Source organism: Choloepus didactylus, chromosome 8 (genome assembly GCF_015220235.1).
Source record: "Choloepus didactylus isolate mChoDid1 chromosome 8, mChoDid1.pri, whole genome shotgun sequence".
NCBI classification, from domain to species: Eukaryota; Metazoa; Chordata; class Mammalia; order Pilosa; family Megalonychidae; genus Choloepus; species Choloepus didactylus.
In genome coordinates this window covers 116,276,453-116,302,190 of record NC_051314.1, presented here as the reverse complement: position 1 = coordinate 116,302,190, position 25,738 = coordinate 116,276,453, and the positions used below count along the sequence as shown (strand labels likewise).

Here is a 25,738-nt window from a genome sequence, read left to right as displayed (position 1 = left end):
TTAAAATGTCTAGACTTTGATAGCACTTTCTTCAAGATCCTCATCATCGTAAGCAGAATACTGAAAGGTGTCAGCAATTCAATCAATAGGAGACATCCCTTTTCTCTACACCAGCTCCCGAGTAATACAAGGGAAAGCTCTTCTGAAAATACCATCATTTGGTTGCACCAAAGATCTTCTGAGCATAACAACTACTTGTAGCCATTGAAGATTTTATAGCACTTTTAGGAAAAGAAATGAACATTAGGTACCAAATTGCTCCCTCCAGTTTGTCCTGGCTTGGTCTCAACTCTGCATGTAATCATTTTTATTGAAAAACTTGCTCTTTCTCCCTCCTGTTTTTTGTTTTTGTTTTTGTTTTTGTTTTTGTTTTTTGTAGAAACATTTTAAAGAGTCTCTTTTTTAATAGTGGGGTAAAAGATGTTTTCTTTGTAGATCTCTGCTATACTAGAAATTCTTCATTTGGGTCTTATAGCTGCTAGCTATCTAATAATTTTATTAAGTAAATTCTAAAACATGTAATTACTATCATGTTTGTTCATATCCCACTGATTCTTTGTGTGTGTGTGTGTGAAATATTATGATGCATATCTGTCGAACCAAGAGGTTGAAGAGGTCACAACTGTTTCCATTCACATTTTACTTTCACCAAAGATTGACTTTGAAAGTCTAATATGTGCCCAGGCTGATGCTACCTTTTGCTTTAAAACTTCTCTTGCAGTAATGTGCAGAAAGATATTTTTGCACAGATTGGTTAGGAAAGGCAATAATAGCAAATAAAACCTAAATTAAAGAAGAGAGAGTGAATAAATTTTTAATCACACAAAATTTAATACTTATGTTAAGAAACAAAATATTAAGTCATTTTATACAGAATGAATTTAAAGTTGTGAAGCTCTGAGTGATATGATAATCATGTTTTTTCCCACTTCAGTTGTACTAGGGGGTTGAAATTTATATACTCAGTAAGTAGAAAAGAATCATAAAGGCTCAGACTAGAGGAATCTGTCTCACTCCATTTTTTGCTGTCACTCCCACAGTGATTTTAATATTTTTCCCATGTCTTTGCTGAATTCTTGTGCCAAACATTGTTTTCAAACACAGACTGTTTTGAAATGAATGCTATGAACTGCACGTTTCTTAGCATAGACACACATTTTCCAGGTACTACAATAAAATCTTTAACAAGAAATGAAAAAACAGAATGACTAAGTCTCCTGCCAGTTTTAAACTCTACTAAACAAACTTACAGTAAGTCCTAAATTTAAACTATTTTTATCACTTGACTTAAGCTTTATTATCTTTCTGAAACATGAGAAAAAGAGAATCTTTCACACACCAAACTAGCATCACGTTTGCTTTATTCGTGGTTTTCAAATGTTTTGGGCAAAACTACAGAGACATTGATGGATTTTAGGCATTTTATTCATGTTAAGCTGGACTAGTGATTTATAAAATATGCTTGACTTTTTTCCTCTGAGTAGTGGCTAGAAATATTGTTAATTTATTGAATTCTTTGTAGAAAGTGATGTATGTGTTATGTGAAAACAGTAAAGTAGCTACAATGAGTCATATAGATGTATTCACTATCTCATGAAAAAAAGCGTAAGACGTAAACAAGGATAACCGGGATCAAATCAGAAATGTGATAAATGTTTCTTCTTATTAAATGATTACAGTGTAATTGAAAGAGAAAGCAGGCAGTGAGTTGCTCTAGCCACGTAAGTCTTTTTTGCAGCTGTATTAAATTACTGTAGGCATCTCTTTCTCTTGTTTTTATTAAAATGAAATATAGTCATGCACATGTTATGAATTTCTCTTCTTAAAAATAGAATTTCAAAATAAACTTTTATAAACATTTCAGTTAAAGAGTTACCTATTTACAATAAACTTCATGTAGGGGTATTTATTTGGCACTCAAATGTTTGGTTTTATTTTTAGTGAATATTGCAATTATCTAGTTGAAACAATCAATCCATCCTATATTATATGCTACCTATAGTTTTATAAAATGACAATGTATCAACTGTGTTATAAGCCATATGCATTTATTTTGTGAAATGCAAATATTTTATTCTTCTGATGAATTAAAAGCATTTGTAAAAATTCATAGCAGCTTTTAAAAATGATACTGTCTTCTTGAGGTAGCGGTTCCTACACATTTTTCCCTAGGCACCATTCTTCTAGTTGTCTGTCATAAAGCTAGAGAATTATCCTCAGGTTAAATGAACTGAGAGCTTCTGATTTATGGAAAGCCAATCAGACATCTTTTCTCTGGATAAGTTTCTTCCCTCATGTCCCTTCACTGAATAACATTACCCACATATGAAATTCAAGTCATTTACCACTGGCAGTCACACAACACAGTATTTTTGGGTATACAGTAAAGTACCAACATCATTTCATTGGTCTTCCTTGTAAAGCTTGCTAAATAGTTGCCTGGGATTTAATTGCAATCTCTGCTGATCAATCTTTGATGGAATAAAACAAGCTTTTCTGTAGAAAACCTCAGTACTAGACAACAATTACTATTATGTCCTAAATAACTAACAACTATTCCAAACTGTGGAAAAATCATCATATACCCGTTAATACTTTGTGCAAAATTTCATTATGTAAACCATTCTTACACATGTTATGGAGAGAGAGGTTTCTCCTCCTGCTTGTGAAACTAACACAACTATCAAAAATACTGGTAAAACTATCAAAATACTGGTAAAATGTCACAATTTCAGGAATATGACCAAGTTAAAAATATTTTCAGTACCACAAATAATTCAGAATAGAGTTTTCTATGAATAAAGTACTAGCAGGAAAAACACATTAGCAAAATTTGAAATGGCAAAGATATTCTTGGTGTTTTAATGAAAGAAACTATACCTTTCAGAATTCTCTTATATATTAAACTGCTAACCAACCTCCTACATTGAATAATCATCACTTATTAAAACCAACTCTCTTTGATTCTGTATAATGAATGAAGATGAAGACAATTATGAAAGGAATGGGCGGCAGTCAAAATGTCAATTCAGGGCGACCGCAAATGTTTGTGCCTGTTGTGCACTGCCCTCCTCTAGGGGGCGCCATTCGCTTGCTGGTTATGCCTATGGCAATTCCCTTTGCTCCTCTGGCTTTGCAAATTGCCCAACTTGCAAGGCCATATGTGGTGGCCCTGAATTGTATTATTACTTACATTTGCCCAAGAAATCTGCTTTTTTTTTTTTGAAGTGGATATTTTAACCTCCTTTTAGTAGTAAGGGAATAAATCCCAGTTTATTAAAAATTTGCTTTTCAATTATATGGTGAAAATTTTAAATTTCTGTTTGAAACCCTGAATCATTTGATTACTTGGCAGAGAGGCTGCAGTAGTAAAGGGTACAGTAGGGTTTTAAGATATTTCACTTGGAAACCCTGACTTTTAATGACGTTCACCTGGATTGACCATACTTAATTTTTAAAGTCTGAACCTTTCTAATACTTCTCATTTGGCTACTTTTCTTTTACATGGGAAAATATAACTTAAAAAATTAGATTGACACTATGTTAACATTAAGAAAAAAATCTGTGCTGCCCAGAATCTTCTTCAGAAGATGTCAGTACAGTTAGAGGGCAATAGAGTGAAACCTTAGAAAAAAATATGGTTGAAGAAAACCTCTAAAGGTTATCTTTCTGCTTCATCCTTCTGGTTTCAGGCAAACTTTACCTAAACTATTGTAGGCAGATGAGTATCTGGGCTCTTTTTAAAGATCTTGGTGGAAGTAATTCCATAATCTCTTAATATCCTTCTTTATATCTAATCTATTTGTCCATTTAATTTAGCTTATCTTCAGCAGACATGGATAATATTACCCTTTGCAATATAATTCATCATAGCCTTGATAATTGAGGTATTGTTTATATTTGAGCAAAAAGGTGACAGCCTCCCTTGACAGTAGAGAATATTGTTATTATGATTTTAAATAGAGACTTTAACAATAATTGTCAATGTAAGAGAAACATAAAATTGTGAATTTTAGGACCTACTAGAACCAAAGATCAAATTCATTTATTCTCAGAGAAAAGATAATACCACCTTTGGAAAGATTTCTAACCTTTTCCCATAATAACAAAAATTCTACTTGCAAACACGGATAGAATCTTTACACAATAGTTCTTATAATTATAGTAGCTACTTCAGAGATATTTGTAAAATTCTGTTTTTCAGTATCTTCACATCTAGTTTTCAGAACTGTTTGTGCTACAGTTCAGTAACACATTTATAACTCTATATAACATCATCAACTTTTAAATTAGTGTTCTTAATAAACATAAACTGAATGATATTAGTTCAGAAAGTTTGAAATTGAAGAATGTTACATTTTTACCTTTCCCAAATTTTCCTGTAATTTTGACAAAGGCATGCTACTCTAATATTTCAGAGATATGAATGTAAAATTAGCATTAAAATGATAAATTATATGCAAATGTGCAAATTAATAGACTACTTTTTTTCAGCTATAATATATCTTCTCCTTTGAAATTGCTCGTGTTTCACTTCTTGAGAGTTAGGCTACACAAGTCAGCCAGACAAAGAAAATGAGTGAAATGGGATGAATGACAGAAAAACAAAACAAAACAGAAAAAACTACCCAAAATATACTCCAAATTTATTTTTATTGTACAATATTATACAAGTATATAATATTTTATTTTTATTTTAATTATAATTTGAAATGCAAACTGGAAACAAATATATTAACTATTAGATATAATAAATGATTGTATTTCCTTTTATAATTCATGACTCCTCTAGTTTGGCTTCAAAAAGCATGTCACCCTTTCTTTTATTCCAGTGTCAACACTGGGTTTTGTTTATTCTGTAGTGATGCATCTTTTAATTTTCAGTGATGCTTACTTTTCCTTATATCACAATGGAAAGCACATGTTCTCAAATAGAGTTACTTTCAACCATGTATAGAATCTTTGTATAAGTGTTTTTGTACTTTGTAGAATTCTGGCCTTCAGTGTCAACATTTTTAGTTTTTCTAAACTGTATTGCACAGTGATTTAGCAGTAACCCCTTAGTAACTTCAGGAATCCTATCCTATTTATGAATTAACCATACTAACTGATAAAAGTGAACTGAACAATATCAGTAAATTTTCATAACATTTGGAATTCAATAACTTTGTTTTTTAAGAATTTGGTCTTAAAACTAGAATCTGGGGAATATGTTTCACACCATTCTTCTTGTGTTTGTGGAACAATCTCAGCATAGGAAAATGAGCCAAATATTCTGTGCTACCTGAATTTCTCAAAGATCCAATTCCTCTAAAAATGAGTGACTCAAAGAATGCATTTTGTAACTACTTGAAAAAATTATTGCAGCAAAATTTCAACAATTTTGATGGTTAAAATATCCACCAATAAAAGCCAAGTTTTTTATTGGGCTTTCACCAGTAACAGGAGGAAGTTTTCACTTGAATCTCAAGAATAAGCAGTTATTTTCAATCCTGTATGCATGTATGAGTGTGTACGTGTATATATATGTATATTATTTGTGTGTATGTGTTTGTGTGTGTGTGTGTGTGTGTGTGTGTGTGTGTGTGTGTGTATGGCAGCATCATGCCTTGTCAAAGAAACGAAACTTTGTGTAGTATGGCAGACTAATAGCTGGGCCTTTGTTTCAGTAAGTAAAGCATCAAAATATCAATGGTTCAAGCCATGGGGGCTAATCTAAGGCAAGTGCTTCATTACCATGTTCATGATGTGTTTCGCTGTTAACATTTTTAGCACAAAGAGATAGCTAATGAATGACACGGTGAACACATGTAAATTCTCTGTCCTAGCAAAACATTGCTGCCTTGAATTTAATTCTTATACCACTGTTGGAGCAATACCCTTATTCATGCTTACCAATTAAATTAGTACATTCAAATCATTAGGATTTTTCTCACAAAATAACTCATATTCTTAAATTGTAATTGTCACGGCACCATGCCCCAAGGTTCTTTGGTTCCATTAAAATTCTCATCTACAGCATGGATAATATAGCCAAATAGGTAGATTTATTTATATTTGAACTTTTAACACCTATGATAGAAAATTCAAGAATACTTTAAACTTGTCACATAATATGTGCTCTAAGTTGTCAAGGGTGTCTTCTACAATCTGAACTGTATTTCTGATTAGACTTATGTGTTAGATTGAATTGAATTATGTATCCCAACTTACACTTTCTTAATCTTGATCTGAATTCCTGTATGAACCCATTTTTGATGGTTTGGAGCTATGTACCCCAGAAAAACATGTTCTTAAACTTAATCCTTTCCTGTGGTTGTGAACTCTTGTAACTAGAACCTTCCAATGAGGTTACTTCAGTTAAGGGGTGGCCCAGCTGAATCAGGATGGGTCCCTAATGCTATTACTGGAGGGCTTCTAGGGAAGGTCACACACAGTGAGAAAACCACAGGGAGCAGCCAGAAGCTGAAAGATGGCAGAAGATGAATAACAGAACCAGGAAGAGAAAGAAAAAGCCAAGAGAGGCCGCCATATGTATTGCCATGCGACAGAAAAGCCAAGGACCAAATATCACTGGCAGCCAACCCCAGAATACCACAGTCTTCTGGGAAAAAGCATCACCTTGATGATTGTTTTGGTTTGCTAATGCTGCCATTAGGCAAAACACCAGAAATGGATTGGCTTTTATAAAGGGGATTTATTAATTTACAAAGTTACAGTCCTGAGTCCATAAAGGTTTTCAAACTAAGGCTTCAACAAAGTGATACCTTCCCTGAAGAAGGGCCGATGGCGTCCAGAACACCTGTGTCAGCTGGGAAGGCACGTGACTGGTATCTGCTGTTCCTTTGCTTCCAGGTTGCATTTCAAAATGGCTTTCTCCAAAATGTCTCTGGGTCTCTCTTAGCTTCTTCAGCTCCCGTGCACCAGATTCTCTGGAACAAACTCTGGGCTAGCATCTCCAAATGTCTCCAAGCATCTCCAAGTGTCAGCGTCAGTGTTAGCTCTTAGCTTGTCTCCAAAATGTCCCTCTCAGCTTCTGTGAGCTCCTTCTGTTTGTGAGCTCTTTTATAGAACTCCAGTGATTAAATCAAGACCTGTCCTGAATGGGCAGGGTCCATATCTCCATGGAAATACTTTAATCAAACTTCTTGCCCACAGTTGATTGAGTCACATCTCCATGGAAACACTCAATGAAAAGATTCCAACCTAATCAACATTAATGTCTGCACCCACAGGATTGCATTAAAGAATATGACTTTTTGGGGGTCATAATGTATCCAAACTAGCACAGTGATGCCTTGATTTTGGACTTTGCCTCAAAACTGTGAGCTAATAAATTACCATTGTTTAAAACAGCCCATTTCCTGGTATTTGTTTGGCAGCCATGAAACTAAAACACTATTGTAAATATGATCTCTTGAAGATGTTATTTTTAGTTAAAGTGTGGCTCATGGAGTGAGGGTGGGTCTTAACCCAGATTACTAGAGTTTTTTATAAGCAGATGAAATTCAGAAAGAGAAAGCCACAGGGAGGTGCCTGAACTGGGAGTTAACAGAACCAGAAGAGAAAGGAGAGGACTTTGTCATGTGATGAGGCAGAGATACAAGACAAGGAACCCCAAAGAATGTTGGCCACCAGCCCAGAAAGTTGCAGACTTTTAGGAGAATGCATCACGTTGCTGATACCTTGATTTTGGACTTCTCTTAGCCTCAAAACTGTGAGCTGATAAATTGTTGTTGTTTAAGCCAACATATTGTTTGGTATTTGTCATAGCAGATTAGGAAGACTAAGGCAAGTTATATTTGCAAATGCTTGTTTCTTATTTCTATTTGTGACTCATAATTTCTGCTATATTCTATAATATTTATAAACTTAGCAGCTATGAAAGGCTTTGATGCCCAAGAAATTTTATTCACTTAATACACATTTGCACTTTATTGCAGCATGACTACTTTTATTTGCACTTCAAAATAAACCCTGTTTAAATATCAGTCTTTTTTTCAGTTAATTAAACTTTTTACTATATGTTTTCCATATATTGGTCAGAATTCTTATTATGGTTTTATATATGTCAGTGTATTAAGTGGTATTTTTTCAACATAGACACTAAATACTGGCATAGTAAACACATAAGAATATTCATCAGTTCCCACAAATAAATACACATTTCCATTAAACATGGGGCCCTATTCTCTTCTCTTACGTTTCCCAAAGAGACATAGATACAAGAAAAATTTCCCTCAGTTCTGCAAAAATAAATAAATAAACAAATAAACAAATAAATAAATAACAGCCCAAGTGCCATGATAAAGAGTAACTTGTACTTAGTCTCAGCTACAAGAAAATAATAGGGGATGGTGGAGTCTGGGGAATTGAGGATACTGTGTGCCATCTAAAGAGGGGGAGCCACACCCATTTTTACGTCACTGATGCCACATTGGAACCTAGGCACAGTTTTTCAAGAAAACCTGATATTTGGTATGTGAACTCTCCTGATTTCTAAAAATTGATGACTTATTTGAATTTTGGGAAAAATACAGTATTGTGATAGCTAAACACAAAATATCCAGTGGTCATATTTGGCCCAAGGACCACAAATTGGTGGCTCTGCTTTAATGCATTGTTTTTCATCCATAAAACATTGTTCAATTTTAACACCCATATTTGTCAGTAGGTTTTTCTACAGATTGCGTTCCTTAATTTGAAAGAAAATAATGTTGTCTTTCAAGAATGAATATTTTGCTTTTATTAATACACAGAAAGAATCTTTTGTATACTTTCAAGGAAGTTTTCAAGAATGTTTTTAATTTATGATGGTTGCAAATATGCCCTCTGGAGCCTAATGACATTGCATAAATAAAACTTTCTGTGTCTTAGTGATCTCATTTGTAATATGGGTAAAGAATAGTTCCTACTAATATGATTGTTGTAGGGATTAAAGAAGATAAACATGTGAAGCTATTTGCCTACTGCTTTGCCCATTTTGTGCCCTTGTAAAGGATAGCTATTCTTATTAAAATAATAAAAATGGCATCATCATCTGAACATGATATATCCTTGATCTATCTGTATAGGGCAATGCTGATTTAAAGAAGTATGTTCTGGTATTATTTTTACAAAGTCAAGCTTAAATAAATTAAAAATAAAAACAAAAATTTTCATTTGTGAAACTTTACAGTAACAGTTTAGTATAGACCAAAGCTATACTGCGTAGTTTTGTATCTCAGCTTCAAAACTGCATAAATTGGGGAAAGTTACTTAACCTCTTTATTCCTATGTTTTCTCAGCTATAAAATGTTAATAATAACTTAGTTCTTTGGTTGTTAAAGATTAATGGTATAGAACAATGTCTAATATATGGTTAACAGTATATAAGTAACAAATATTATTTTAGTCACATCTTAAGATAAGTGGATTGGTTTTATAAAAAAATTACATATAATTGTCAATTATGAAAGCAATATATGTTCTCCACAAAGAAACATGGAAAAACAGAAGGTGGCATAGGAAATTTCCTCATGGTTCTGATACTCAAGAGATAATCACTATTAACATTTTGGTGTGTTTCCGTCAAGTATTTTATCTGATTCATGACTTCCCTTTGGTTTTCTTTTACATAGTTGTGTTTTTATTGTATATACAATTTGGCATCTTGGAATGTTCTTTTTTATTTGCTATTACAACAAGAATTTGTCCATTAAAAAAGATATTGTAGTAATAAATATATCTCTTAAAATTTCCCACTCTAACTGCTTTAAAGTGTACAATACAGTGTTATTTATTACATTCCCAATATTATGCTACCATCACCAACATCCATTACTCAAACCTCTTTGTCACCTCAAGCTGAAACTCTGTTCCTATTACTGCTAACTACCCATTCTCCTTTCCTCCCTGGACCTTGGTATCCTGTAATCAACTTGCTCTATCTCTATCTTTATGAATTTGATTATTCTAGGTGTTTCATATGTGAGATCATACCATATTTGTCCTTTTGTGTCTGGCTTATTTCAGTCAACATAACATTTTCAAGGTTCATCCATGTTGCACATGCATCAGAACGTCCTTTCTTCTTACTGCTGATTAATATTCCATTGTATGTGTATACCATATTTTGTTTATCCATTCATAGGTTTATTGGACACTTAGGCTGTTTCCATCTTTTGACAATTGTGAATAATGCTGCTGTGAACATTGGTGTGCAAATATCTGTTCAAGTCCCTGCTTTCACATTTTGTGGTATATACCTGGAAGTGGATTGCCAGGTCATATGGTAATTCAATGTTCAACTTTCTCAGGAACCATCAAACTGATTTCCACAGTTGCTGAACCATTTTATAAACCCACCAACACCATGTAAGGGTTTTAACTTCCCCATATCCTTGCCAGCACTTGTTATTTTTAGTTTTAAAAACAATAGCCATCTAGTGGGTGGGAAGTGGTATCTCATTGTGGTTTTGGCTTGCATGATGTTGAGCATGTTTTCATGTGTGTATTAGCCATTTGTATCTTGTCTTTGAAGAAATGTTTATTCAAGTCCTTTTCCCATTTTTAATTGGGTTATTGATCTTTTTGGTGTTCAGTTGTAGCAGTTCTTTACATGCTCTGGGCATTAAATCTTTATCTGACATATAGTTAGCAATTGTTTTCTCCCATTCTGTATGTTGTCTTTTCACTTTCTTGATAATGCCCTTTGATGTACAACATTTTAAATTTTTGATGAAGCCTATTTTATCTATTTTTTTTATTTTGTTGCTTGTGTTTTTGGTGTCATATCTAAGAAATCACTGCCTGATGTGAGTTTATGAAGTTTTTCCTTCATGTTTTCTTCTAAGAATTTAATGGTGTTAACTCTTATATTAGGCCTTTGATCCATTTAGAGTTAATTTTTGTATATGTGTGAAACAGGGGTCTGAGTTCTTTTATTTATTTATTTATTTTGCATTTGGATATCCAGTTTTCCCATACCATTTGTAGAAGAGACCACTCTTTCCCTCATTTAATGACGGCATCCTTGTCAAAAACCAGTTGGCAATGGATATGTTGGTTCATTTCTGGACTCTCACTGTTATTCTGTTGGTCTATGTGTCTATCTTCATGCCAGTACCACACTATTTTGATTACCGTGGCTTTGTAGTAAGTTTTTTTTTTAATACTTCAACTTATGCAGGTAAGTTTAATGATAGGAAAAACAGTGGGTTCAATTAGTAAAAATTATATAGAGGAGATGCCTTACACAGAATAATATATCCTTTTCATGTTGACTATTTTAACAGGGTTTAAAACTAGTCATCATTCTTCAGTCTTCTGAATTAACATTGTACAGGTGGCCATAAGGTCTGGAAATGCAGACCAAATACATAATAAATAGTTTACTGATAATGCATTTATGTTCAATGTGTTGTTCCTCACTAACAATTCAAACTTCAATAAGTTGTGCAAAATTGCAATGAACAATGTGCACTAAAGCAGCTTTTCCATCAATCCTTGTGTATACATCTGCAATGCACTGCCTTTGATGATTTGTGTCTCTAATTTTCACTGAATAAACTTGTGCCTTTTGCACACCTGAGAAGTAATCAAGGGAGTTCAATGTATTAAAAAAATATATATATTGTTTATGTTTCCAGACTTTGTGACCCTGTGTTCTATTTTTTGTAAGATTCACCTATTGTAAATCTTATAAACATTTTTACCATTTGTATATACCAAGAAAAAATACCTATTATGAGATAATGGAGGGAACAGTAATGAAAATGTATCTTCTTGGTTTTCAAAGCATCTGTACCAAAGCATTTTGCTGACAATGAAGTAATTTTAAATCTATAAACAAAAATTCTCTGAATGATATTGAGATATATTACAAATTTAGTTTTAAAATAGATTTAAATTTAAAACAGGTCTTATAATAATTTCAATAAATCAGCCACTCTAGAACACAATGTGGAAGTACAATTATGTGATGACTCTTTAATGCTCTAAAGGGATAAAGATCTTTTTCAAATATAGAAAGAAACTAAGTCTTTCTACAATGCTAACCCTAAGATCTATTCTCTGTTAAAGACTACAATATTGTTGTCAGTTTCATGCACTTTTACTTTATAAGGAATTCCCACAGGAAGACATTTCGGAAGGTTTTCCCACTTATATACAGCCACATTTTCTGTCATGCTCACAACATCAGTGAAGTATGATACACCCAGGTCCAGATTCTTGTGATCAAGGGGCTTCTAATTGTCTCCTCCATATACTCTTTGAGGTCAGTCAAGTTCATAACCATCCCTGTAACAGGAGCAATCTCTCTATGTACTGTCACCGCAACTTTGTAGTTGTTCCCGTGGCCATTTGGATGGTTGCATATTCCAAACAGTTTCAAGTTTTCTTCATGACTCAGAGATTTGCTGTGGAGCCGGTGGCTCGCGCTGAAGGAGCCAGAGAGGGACACTTGAGCATGGCCACGAGGGCCGGAACTGCCAAGCTCAGGATCTTCCAGCCCCTGCGCCTCCACTCGCTCTCCTCCCTGGGCCCGCTGCTGGCGAGGAGAAGCTGTAGTAAGTTTTGTAATCAAGAAATCTGAGCTCTACAACTTCATTCTTTTTCAATATAGATTTGGCTATTCAGGAATCCTTGCAATTCCACGTGAATTTAAGGATTGGTTTTTCATTTCTTCTGAAAATGCTCCTGGGATATTGATAGGATTTGTGATGAATCTGTAGATTTCTTTGGGTAGTATTGATATCTTAAAAATATTAAGTCTTCCTAGCCACGAACATGAGATGTCTTGCCACTTATTTAGGTCTTTAATTTCTTTTAGCAGTGTTTTGTAGTTCAGTGTAGAAGTCCTTCACCTATTTGGTTAAATTTATTCCTAGGTATTTTATTCTTTTAGGTGATATTTTGAATGAAATTGTTTTACTAATTTCCATTTTGGATCTTCTTTGCTGGTGTATAGAAACCCAACTGATTTTTTGCACATTAATCCTGTAGTTTGCAACTTTGCTGAATTTGTTAATTAGCTCTATTAGTTTTCTTGTGGATCCTTTGGGATTTTCTATATAAAGGATCATCTATATAAAGGATATATCTGTGAATATAGTTTTACTTCTTTCTGAATTGGATGCCCTTCCTCCCTCCCTCCCTCCCTCCCTTCCCTCCCTCCTTCCCTCCCTCCTTCCTTCCTTCCTTCCTTCCTTCCTTCCTTCCTTCCGTCCAAATGCTCTGGCAAGACCTTCTAGTACAATGATAAATAGAAGTGGTGAAAACAGGTATCCTTGTCTTGTTCTGGACTTAGGAGGGGGAAGGCTGTCAGTCTTACACCAGCGTAATGTTGGCTGTGGCTTTTCCAGAAATGCTGTTTGTGATGTTGAGGGAGATACCTTCTATTCCTTTTTTTTCTGTGTGTTTTTATCATGAAAATTTGTTGTATTTTGTCAAATCCCTTTTTTGCATCAATTGACATAATTGCATGATTTTTTCCTTCATTCTGTTAATGTGGTGTGTAACAGTGAGTAATTTCCTGATGTTGAACCACCCTTGCATTCCTGGGATAAATCCCACTTGGTCATGGTGTTTAATTCTTTCAATATGCTGTTGCATTTGATTTGCTGGTATTTTGTTAAGGATTTTTGCATCTATATTCTTAAGGGAATTTTTCTTTTATTTTCTTTACTTGTGATGTTTTTATCTGGTTTTGGTATCAGAGTAATGCTAACCTCATAGAATAGTTTAGGAAGAGTTCCTTCCTCTTTAATATTTTGGATACATTTGAGAAGCATTGGTGTTACTTCTTCTTTGAAAGAATTATCTGGTCCTTGATTTTCCTCTGTTGGGAGTTTTTTTGATTATTGATTCAATCTATTTACTTCTTTTAGGTCTGTCAAAATCTTCTATCTCTGCTTGAGTCAGTTTAGGCATATGTGTTTCTAAGTATTTGTCCGTTTTCTCTAGATTATCTGACTTACAGGTGTGCAATTGTTCATAGCATTCTAATCTTTTAATTTGTTCAAAATCAGTAGCAATATTCCCACTTTCATTTCTGATTTTAGTGTTTGTATCTGCTCTCTTTTTTCTTTGTCAGTCTAGCTAAAGTTTTGTCAATTTATTGATCTTTTCAAAGAACAAACATTTTGTTTCATTGATTCTATGGATTGTTCGCCAATTCTCTATTTCTTTTATCTCCACTCTAATTTTTATTATTTCCTTCTTTCTACTAATTTTAGGTTTAGTTTGCTCTTCTCTTTCTACTTCCTCAGAAATCTTTTTCTTTTCTGTATAGGTATTTATAGTTGGAAATTTCCCTCTGAGCTTTTCCTTTGCTGCATCCCGTAATTTTTGGGATATTGTGCTCTCATTTTCATTTATCTTTATGAATTTTCTGATTTCTTCTTCAAACTATTGGTTTCTAAAAGAATGTGTTGTTACCTAGCAATAGATAGCAACTAGTGAATGGGGAATGATAACCTAGTAAGAACAGATAAGTTATTATGGGTAAATTTAACATTCTGGGAACACTCAGGAATGACTATGGTTTGTTAATTTCTGATGGGTATGGTAGGAACAAGTTCACAGAATTTTAGTTATCTTAGGTTATCTGTTTTTCTTAGTCCTTTCCTGGGTTATAGTCTGTATATTTTCTTGGGGTAGAATAGGAACATGTTGGAAGTAATGTAGTTATTCTAGGATATTTGTTTTTTCTTATTCCTTTGTTTTGGTTTTGTTTGAAACGGTTTTCTATTGTCTTTTTTTTATTTTTTGATAAAGTTAATTAAAAAAAAAATGAAAAAAATATGCAGAGCCCCCCTACCCCCCAGGAGCTGGGGGAAAATGCAGAGGTGTTGGGTGTCCTCACCTGGATTGTTGCTGATGTTCTCACAAACATTGAGGACTGGCGGTTTGATGTGCTGAGCTCTCTATCATGGGACTTGCCATTATGAAGCTAGTTACTGTAAAGGAGAGGGTAAACCTGATTATAATTGTGCCTAAGAGTCTCCCCCTGAGTACCTCTTTGTTGCTCATGTGTGGCCCCCTCTCTCTAAGCCATCTCGGCAGATGATCTCACTGCCATTCCCCACTTTTTCTGGTACAAGGAAAATGTTAAAAAAATAGATCGGGGTGATGAATGAATAACTATATGATGGTGATGTGATCAATTGATTGTATATTTTGGATGATTGTATGGTGTGTGAATAAATCTTAATAAAAAAAAGAATGTGTTGTTTAATTTCCACGTATTTGTGAATTTCTAATTTTCCTTCTTTTGCTATCCAGCTTCATTCCATTATGGTTAGAGATGATAATTTGTATGATTAGAATCCTTTTAAATTTATTAAGTCTTGTTTGTGGCCTAACATATTGACAATCCTAGAGAATGATCCATGTGTACTTGAGAAGAAATATGTATTCTGTTTTTGGGTTGAGTGTTCTCTATATGTTTATTAGTTTTAGTTAGTTTATAGTATTGTTCAAGTCCTCTGCCTCATTGTTTATATTTTATCTAGATGTTCTATCCATTATCAAAAGTGGTGTATTGACGTCTTTAACTATTATTGAAGAACTTCCTATTTTTCTCTTTGATTGTTTCAAGGTTTGCTCCATGCATTTTTGGGTTGTTATTAGATGCACACATTTGTAGTTGTTATATCTTCTTGAGGGAGTGACCATTTTATTAAATTCTATTTTGTCTGATATTAGTATAGTCAAAACTCTCTTTTGCTTTCTATGTGCATGGAATATTTTTTCCATCTTTTTGTTTTCAACCAGTTTGTGTCTTTGGGTCTAAGGTGTATCTCTTGTAAACACCATATAGTTGGATCATGCTTTTTAATCCATTCTTCCAATCTCTGTCTTTTGTCTGGAGAGTTTAATCTATTTATATTCAAAGTAATTACCAATAAGTTAGGATTTACTACAGCCATTTTTGCCATTTGTTTGTTTTAAATCTTATACCTTTTTTGTCCCCCAATACCCCCATTGCTGCCCTTTTTTGGGGGCATAGTTGATCTTTTGTAGTGTAATTGTTTGATCCCTTTCTCATTTCCTATTCTGTATACTTTTTAGATACTTTCTTTGTGGTTATCATGGAGTTTATAATTAAGATCCTAAATCTATGACAATCTAGTTTGAATTAATACCAACTTAACTGCAATCTGCAATAGTACTTACCATATCTGCCTCTATGTCCCACGGTCCCTTTCTTTATGTTGTTCTTGTCACAAAATACCTCCAATATGTCCAATAACATAGAAATATGATTTTTTAATGCATTTGTATTCTAGATCATGTAAGAAATAAAAAGTAGAGTGTTCTACAGAGAATACAATAATACTGGCTTTTATATTTGCCCCTGTAGTTACCTTTACCGGAGACCTTTATTTCTTCAAATGGTTTCTAGGTACTGTCTAGTGACCTTTTCTTTCAACATGAAGAAATCCCTTTAGCATTTATTGTAGGGAAGTTCTAGTGGTGACTGACTAATAGCATTTATTTATCTGGAATGTCTCTCTCTCTCATTTTTTGAAGGACAGTTTTGTTGGATATAGAATTCTTGGCTGGCAATTTTTTTCTTTCAGCACTTTAAATATGTCGTCACATTGCCTTCTCATCTCGGTGGTTTTTGATGGAGAAATTGGCATTTAATCTTATTGACGATCCCTTGTACTGACAAGTTGCTTCTCTCTTGCAGTTTTTAGCATTCTCTTTTTGTTTTGGAATTTCAACAGCTTAATTATAAATACCTCTCTGTGGATGTCTTTGACTTTATTCTATTTGGAGCTCATTGGGCTTCCTGGATGTGTATATTCATGTCTTTCATTAAATTTGAGAAGTTTTCAGTTATTATGTCTCTTAAAAATTTTATCAATTTGATATATATTTGTTTATTAGGTTCTATTTGTATTCAGTTTTAGAGCTCTTTAATCTATTTTATAATTTTTTTATTAGAGAAGTTGTTAGGTTTACATAAAAATCATGCAGAAAGTACAGAGCTCCCATATTAACCCCCACATACCATTATTAACATTTTGCACTAGTGTGGTAACTTTGTTACAGTTGACAAAAGAAAATCATTATAATTTTACTAGTAATTACAGTCCATAGTTTTCATTAGGGTTCACTGTGTTATATAGTCTTACATATTTTTAAAACATTATTTTTTTAAAAACATATGTACAACCAAAAATTCCTCTTAAACTATATCCAAACATATAATTTAGTGGTGTTAATTACATTCACAATTTTGTGCTGCCATCACCACTATCTGCTACCAAAACATTTCCATCACTCCAAACATAATTAACCATTAATCCCCATTCCCTACCCCCACCCTGGCCCCTGGTAACCTGTATTCTAGTTTCTGACTCTGTTAATTTGCTTATACTAATTATTTCAAATCAGTGAGATCTTATAATAGGTGTCCTTTTGTTTCTGGCTTATTTCACCCAACATGTTGTCACATAACTCAGAACTCCATTCTCTTTTCATGGCTGAATAATATTCCATTTTATGTATAAACCATATTTTATTTACCCATTCAAGTGTTGATGGAAAGTTGGGTTTTTCCATTTTTTGGCAATTATAAATAATGCTGCTATGAATGTTTGAGTACTTGTTTTCAATTCTTTGGTGTATATTCCTAGAAGTAGGACTGTTATATTTTAAAATATTCTTTCTGCTACTTTATCTTTTTCTTCTGGGACTCCCATAATGCATATGTAAGTATGTTTCATGTTGTCTCACAGGTCCCTTAGGCTCTGCTCACTTTTTACATTCCTTTTTCTTTCTGCTTTCCTGACTAATTTTAATTATCATGTCTTCTAGTTTGCTGATTGTTTCTTCTCCCCCTTTCAAATCTGCTCTTGAACCACTCTAGTTTATTTTTTATTTCCACTGTTGTCATTGGCATCTCCAGAATTTCTCTTTGCTTCTGTTTTGAACTTTCTAATTCTTCCTCTTATTTATTCATCATTTTTCCAATTTCCTTTAGTTCTATGCCCATGTTTTCCTTTAATTCATTGAACTTATTTAGGAAAGTTGACTTAATGTCTTTGGACAGTTGTTCACCTGTCTGGGCTTCCTCTGTTGTTTTATTTTGTTCCTTTGAGCCAACTCTTCCTGTTTCTTTGTATGCCTTTTGATCTTTTGTCAAAGTCTGGACATTTGAATATTTTGATGTGCTAACTTTGGAAGTCAGATTCTCCCTATTTCTCAGGATTTCAGTGTAGATTGATTCTCTGTTGGGGCTTTTCTTAAATGTTCAGTCCAGTTTTTACTGAATTTGTAGATCCTATTTCAAGTTATCAAAGAAATAAAGCTTTCAATCACTGTTTCTTGGTAGCGTGATTTATCTGATATTGTCAGGAGTTGATCCAATTCTAGCCATAGGAAAAGAAACTGATACTTCAGATAACTTGTCCAGAACTCTGCCCCATAACATGTAGAATTTCATTGGGATTACTGCGCTATTGAAACTATTTCAAAGAGCAACCTACTCATTTAACATACCAGCTAACTAATTCTCAGTAAAGTTGAAAGACTTAAACAAAACCACATCTCTTGGCTTCTACTCTGATACCTTACTAATTCCTGTGTTATTCTTTTTTGGCAATTCAAATTCAGTGTAATTTAATTCTTTTTAATTATAATTTATATTATAATTATAATTATAATTAATAAAATCATTATGAAAGGATACTAATACTGAGGAAAATATGTGGCACTTGAGGTACAGGTAACATTTTAAATGCATACCATTATTACAGATGTTAGTTTTATGCTATCCTCCTGTGGCACACATGCATACATTTTTATTTATCTATACAGGTGAATTTGTTCAGATTCACCTATTGCTCTATAAAGACAGTCATTTTATTCAGAAGGGCTATGTACATAAAATAGAAAGTGAGAAAACTTGGGTCGTTATTCATTGTCTACATCAATATTGGAAATGCTAGTCCATTGATGGTTCTTAATTACCAGTATCCCCCAACAAGAAGGACCAATCTTAGGGACTCTTAGAATTATCCTGACCAAATTAGTGATACTAATTCAATGAATGAAGAGTAAGCTGTGAGTCTTTTAAGTGCTTAGCATTTTGTGTTTTAACAGTAAAATTAAGGTGGGGTTCTTAATGTCTGCTATATTATTGAGGAGGTTAGGGACACATTGCCATTTCCAGTGCTCTAAAAATTAGGGGTTTGCTTCATTTCTTTCGAAGAGTAAGAAGTATAACATGATTTCTTCAAAGTAAGCTTTATAGGAAGCACTAGCATTTAACCTAAATACATTTATCTCTTAGCACATCAAGTTCTTAATTGCCAAGCATATATTGCCAAACTGAAATTGAAGATAAATGAATATTTTATGTGTCATCTCCAAAGGGATAAGGCTTAAAAATTAAATTAAAAGGGACTTGCCATGTTTTTATTGACTTGTTAAAAAAGCAAGCACAAATATTTGATGTGGACTGTATTTTAACTTTCTCAGATCTAATTCAGTCAATCTCATCAGCAGTAATTTGTAACTAAACAGGATTTTCTTTAATTTTACCAGGCTATAATGCTGACAACAATGCCAACAACAAAATGGTAATCGTTTTTTATTTTTAAGTTTACTCTAGTTTTCTTATCATTTGGAGTATTGTTGCTTAGCAAAAATAAATAACCCTTTTTGAATATTAATTATGTACCAGGCATTCATATATATGGATATAATGCATTTTACATGTGTTATATCATTTAAACTGCGCAAGAACCCTATGAAGTGGGTACTATAATCATCCCCATTTTATAGAGCAGAAAACTGAGACACTGAAAGATTAAGTGACTGGAACAGAATCATGCAGCTAATAAGGAACCATCTGGTTCTGGAACCTGCACTTGAAAAACTGTACAACACAGTAATCTCATGAAGCCTCAAAGTACATAATATTTGTTCATGTCACATGGACATTGATACTTTTTTAACTCACTTCTCATTGACCTGGAATGTACCATAATACATCTTATGTTTTTTTTTAAATGTTCCAATGGTAAAAAGAAGATTAGATTTAATTGTATACAGGGTCATTAAAAATGATTTTATAAGGAAAAAAGCGCCTAAAATTTATTTTTCTTTTAAAACATCAACAAGAATGCTAAGAAGTCACAGGTTATAGTAACTTGTTTAATTTCCCTGCATAGGAAATTAAACCATGTTGTGTCAAATCCATATAACATAAGGCTGTTCTCCATGGATTGCTTTGAATTTGCTTTAAATTCTCTTTACAACACTGTATTTATCCCAAGTAAGTAAATCCTTTAAAACCTCTATTTGTGGCTATATGTTATGTACTTTTTTTTTTTATTTACCTTGAAGTTAAACCTAAAGTTTAACTGTTTCCTTCTATTTGCCTTAAATTAAAGAAAACCCTAATATGTCAATTATAGCCAGTTCTCAATTACCTGTTGTTCAGGGACAGAGACCACAATAGCAAGGATAATTTAAATCCATGAGTAATCAGAAAGTCTAATTTTGCTGTTATTTTCACACCTTCCACTAACAAATCTTTCTTGTCTGAATTGAAAATAGGTAGAAAACTATACTTAGTCAAATATTACTTTTTTACTAATACCTTTGACACACACTAGCGAAAGACTAATTGGGATAGAAATATATCCAAAGGTATTCCAAAAACTGAATGAGGAACGGTAATCTATATCTAAAATCTTCTATTATTCATTCATTGTTTAAGAGACTTTTCAGGAGAGTTTGGGGGGGGGCATATATGTGAAGATGGGTCTTATATGAATTGTTAGGAGAAAGAGGCCACCCCCCCACATTTGGAAAGTTTTAATTTTTTTTCCCACAGATTTGATAAGTTCATCAGTCATTAGCTGGCATCATCCCATGTTCCAGAGATTTTAACGCCTGTATTGACATCTAGCATGATGCCTTCAGTCTGGAGCCTTACAACCAATCAGAGTTGATAATGTCATATTAATGGTCCCATAATAAAATGAAAAAGATGGCCTTCATACTGATGAAAGCTGTAAAGTAGCTATTGTGCTTGTTTGGTATTGCAAGGCTCAAATGTATTATTTATGCAATTTTTCTTTTGAAAGAAAAACTGAAAGAGCAGATTTCATTTTATGGCATTCAGTCAAAGCTATTGTCTCATGAATGTGAACATTTCTGCATTTTATTTCCTCAGAGTGTAGAAGGCATTTTTCAGAGATCATATAAGTAGGGGTTTTAAAAGTTTAAAAACTGCTTTAAAATAGGTAGGCCCTAATGATGGATCTATTGTTCATACTGGTATATAAACTAAATCACAATTGTCACATGGGAACTTGCACTCGGTTGGAGCTATAATTTCCAAGGTCTAAGCTAGCCATTAAGACTTTTTGTTTGTTTTAGGAAAACAGAAGGTTGGTAATTTTATTGTAAAGTAATTTACCAGGAACAAATTTCCTCAATATTAAAATATTTTATTATTTTGATTTTGTAGTTGTACAGTAGTTTCAAGTATGTTATCACACCTAAGAAAAGTATGACAAAATTAATGCATACATAGGAAAAAACTGTATCAAAACCAAAGTTTAATATAAAAACAAGTTTAAAATATTAAAAAGTTATAATAATTTTCCTAGTAATTTTATATTCACAATCTTAGTTGAGCATCATAAAAACTGCAAAATTGAGTATTATTATTATATTCATTTTTCAGACAGAGGCACTGAGGCTTTAGAGATGAAGAAAACTGACCAAGGACACATAGCAATTTAAATGATGGATTGGGGACCTGTTTCTGGTCTTCTGATTATAATGGAATGCTCTTCACGCTACCACACATTTCATCTCTCTCTAGTTGCCTCTTTTGTCTGTGGGCCCTCCTGGCTAAGTCTTCCTACTAAACATTAATTACAAATTAAACAAACAGATTTCTTAAAAGAAGAATAAATACTGAAGTCCTATCTACCTATGTTCATGGAAAATTCAATTTTGCTTGCCTTTCTTTTTTTTCCTAGAAGAGTATCTACTTTGGGAAATTAAAATTTTTCTCTTCAAGTTGCTCTCCAGGGAATTATTTTTCAGTCTTCTCTATATTTTAATCTTCATCCTTCCTTCTGAAACAGCAAAGGAAAATTTAATGTAATATTTATGAAATTAATGAATAAATGAAATTTCCTGAGATGTAGACTCTGATTTGTTATCTTAAGACTTGCCTGCATTACTAAGCACTAGATTGAGGAATACTAGTTAATATTTACAAAGTAGCTACTCTAAACATATACAAAGTACTGCATGTTACACTACAAAATGTATATAAATGTGGACACAATCCCCTCTTATTCTTGGCCAATGATCTTGCTTCCCATTTCACTAAGAAATTAAAAGGAATGGAAAGAATGTCACCAAGATTTCTCCACCTTGTTTTACCCATCTGTCTGCCATCTCCGTGGTCACATGAATGGTTAGTGCTTCTAACTAAGACTCTTCTTGTACCATAAATCCCATGCCCTGTAGCCTGCTTAAGGTCATCAGTCTGACAATTACCCCTCCATTGCCTGCATCAACTACTTTTTCTCTCTCAACATGTTATTTCTCCCATTAAAAAATTAAAACACTTTCTTGACACCACTTACCCTCCAGCTATACCCCTTCTCTTTTCTTCCATTTACATTACAATCCATCCAAATAATTTTTTATTCCCACAGTCTCTGTTTCCTCTACTACAAATTTCTCATGAATCTTTTTCTTTATTTTTGGTACCCTCTGTTTTACCAAGAGTGTCCTTCTCAATGTCAATAGTGACCACCACATTGCTAAATCCAGGGGTAAAATTTCAGTTCTCATCTTTCTTGATTGTAGCCATATTTAAGACAATTGAACTTTGAAATTTTCTTTCTTGAAATACATTTTTTCTTTCTGTTCCTTTTCAGTCTCCTTTCCTGATTCTTCTTCATCGTCTCAATGCCATAGCCTTGGAGTGTCTCAGAGCTCAGCCGTTTACCATTTCAGAGAATGGCCACTCCATACTTATATCTTTTTACCCCTCAAACCTTCACGTCGTTTTTACATGCCCATCACCCAGTCTGCCTTTAAAAGATTCTGCCTTTAAAAATTTCTACCTTTAAAAGATATCCAGTATCTGACCACAATCTCACCACTTCCATCACTACCAGTGTAATCAAAGCCAATATAATTTCTCACCTGGAACCAATAGCTTCCTCTTTCATCTCCCAGCTTCTACCTATACTCCTCTTAAATCAATCTTTAACGTATTAGCCAGAGTGATTGTATTAAAATAACAAGTGAGACTGTGTAACAACTCTTCTTAAAACCCTCCAATAGCTTCCCTTTTCACTCTGAATAAAAGCTGATTACTTATAATGGCCCATGGGACCTAAACAAGTTCACCATTATTTCCTTTCCAACCTCACGTCCTACTACTGTCTCTTACTCACTCTGCACCAGCCACCCTGTCCTCCCTGTTTCTTGAATACAATATGCATGCCTTAAGGATCTTTGCACAGTTTGCTTTCTTGGAGGTGAAAAGATAATTTGAGAAAGTCGGGTTCTTTCCCACCTCAGCTCAATCCTTGCCTCTTCCTTTTTCCCTTCCCCAGTTATGTCTAAGAAGTTCTGAGGGGCTTTTGTGCCTCCAAGTCATGGGGATCAGTGTACAGCATCCTGGCTTGGATGTCATCATTACCTGCTCTGGCATCTGCTGACACGATGCCATTCTGGTCTGGTCTCTCGTTACGTGTTCCCTCCAGGTCTGCCAGCTGTCTAGGCCACATCTGCACTGCTCCTGGTTTCACAGAAAACCTCCTGCTGCTCAAGTACCCTTGGGGGCAGCAGAAAACCTGGTGAGGCCATCTTAGGTCTTTTTGCTTGGACACCTCATGTGGAGAGTTCCTCTGCTCCCTCCCCAGTCTAGGCATGGGGATACCTGGGGCTCTTGGAAGCCACTTGAGCACAGGGAACTCAGCCCAAATTATTTGGGGTTTCTCTCTTTCTCTCCCCAGGGATTCATTTTGTGCCGGAGTTGCAGAACAGAGTTATTTCTCAAGTACACATGAGCACCTAGGCTTTCTTTTACCTTTCCCGATTTTTCTTTCCATCTACCCAATCTGCAGAATATTTATCAGATCTCAAATCATGCTGGGGACTAGGGAGGGATTATTTTCCCTACTACACATCCTTCTAAATCTTTTGTAAGAGCCCTAGATTTAGAAACATAAAACTAACAATTTATTTTGATTTTGTTGTCTTCATTTTGCTGTGTCATCCCTTCTTGTGGCAGAAAGCATGTAAAACTCTGTTTTTGAATGGAGAAGATAGGAAGTAAAGGAAAAAAAACTTTCATTAATATGTCAATATATTATACTACTACATAGAGTATATCACTTATTTGAAAAGAAATTCAAGATTTGATATAGCATATAATTTATCCTAGGTGTTATGAACCTTGATTTATGATGCAAAGAGTTTTACATACAACTATAGGCTTCTTGATTTCCTATTTATTCCATGCAGTTATCTTTCTTCTCTAAAAGTATCGGGGACTTTATTTCAAAGAATCATGAAATCACTGTAAAAATTATATAAATTTTTTGAAAGCCCTCAAGTGTTATGCTCTAGTGATACATTTTTTTGTTTATAAACTTCAAAAAATTAAGACGCCTACAGCCATAAATTACTTAAAAAAACTCTCTTATTAGTGTGATGCACATAAAAAACATCCAAGGAATTGATATATAGGATCTCTAGAAAGGGCTTTACTGATATTGCTTAGAAAGTTTGGGTTCTTCTTGTTCTTTTTTTTTCCTGTCTTTTCACCCTGTTTTTATTCCCCCAGGGATGAATTACAGTGGTCTCCTCTGTAGTCACTTTCATCCTTATCTACATAAAGCATTTCCTTAAAGTCCTTCTTGTATGCTCTTATGGAAGGTAAAGAAACGAACATTCAGTTCTGCCCTCTGGGAATTTAAACCCTCTAGCTGCTCCCCACCTCCACCATCCAATTCTGAGTTATAAAAAACTGCTTTTTTCAAAAACTTCAACAAAATTTAAAATGGCCTTGACCCAACCCTAACTCCTTCCATTCTTCACCTCTGGTGGGATGGGCATCTTTTGGTATAACATTACCAAATATTGCATGCTATGATAACAGAACCAATGTTTGCTTGTTACAGATTCCACATTCTGAAGCATGTGAAATACTCAAACCTACTCCAGCTCCTAAAGTGAGGACCTACCAGTACCTCCCGGGTGAGAGTAACAATGTCCTCTCAACCCTGTGGTCTCCTGCCAGGATGTGAAAGGGATCTAGGGCGTGAGGGCCAAGGTGGTGAAAAGACTGAGTGAAATCTGGAGGGAAGGTTACAAGAGGCAGAGTGAATTCCTGGATGGCACATTGAAGACTGGTTCTACATGGATTGAAAGTAAACACTAATTTTATTTTGGGTGTTCATGATCTGAATTTTTCTTTCTGGTATTAAACTACATGTGCACTCACTTTCAGACAGAGGCAAATGATGGAAAAGCCAATGCATAATGAAATGTTCCTGCTGAATTTCACACCCTGAAATGGTTGAGAGCAGTCCAGTGGAGAGAAGAGAAAAAGCAAACTGTATGCTAGTGGCATCAGACTTCTGTTTTATAAATGTGCCACTTTGTGATTAGATTTATTTTTCTGAAGATTCTGATAAAACAAAATTAATATTATATATTAATGGATAATTCCATTGTCTTGAAG

At 34.0% G+C, this 25,738-nt stretch overlaps 1 pseudogene; it reads right to left on the bottom strand.

Moving 5' to 3' along the window:
• Positions 1–12,047: 12,047 nt before the first annotated feature.
• LOC119542888 lies at positions 12,048–23,777 on the bottom strand (annotated as a pseudogene).
• Between the last annotated feature and the right edge of the window lie 1,961 nt (positions 23,778–25,738).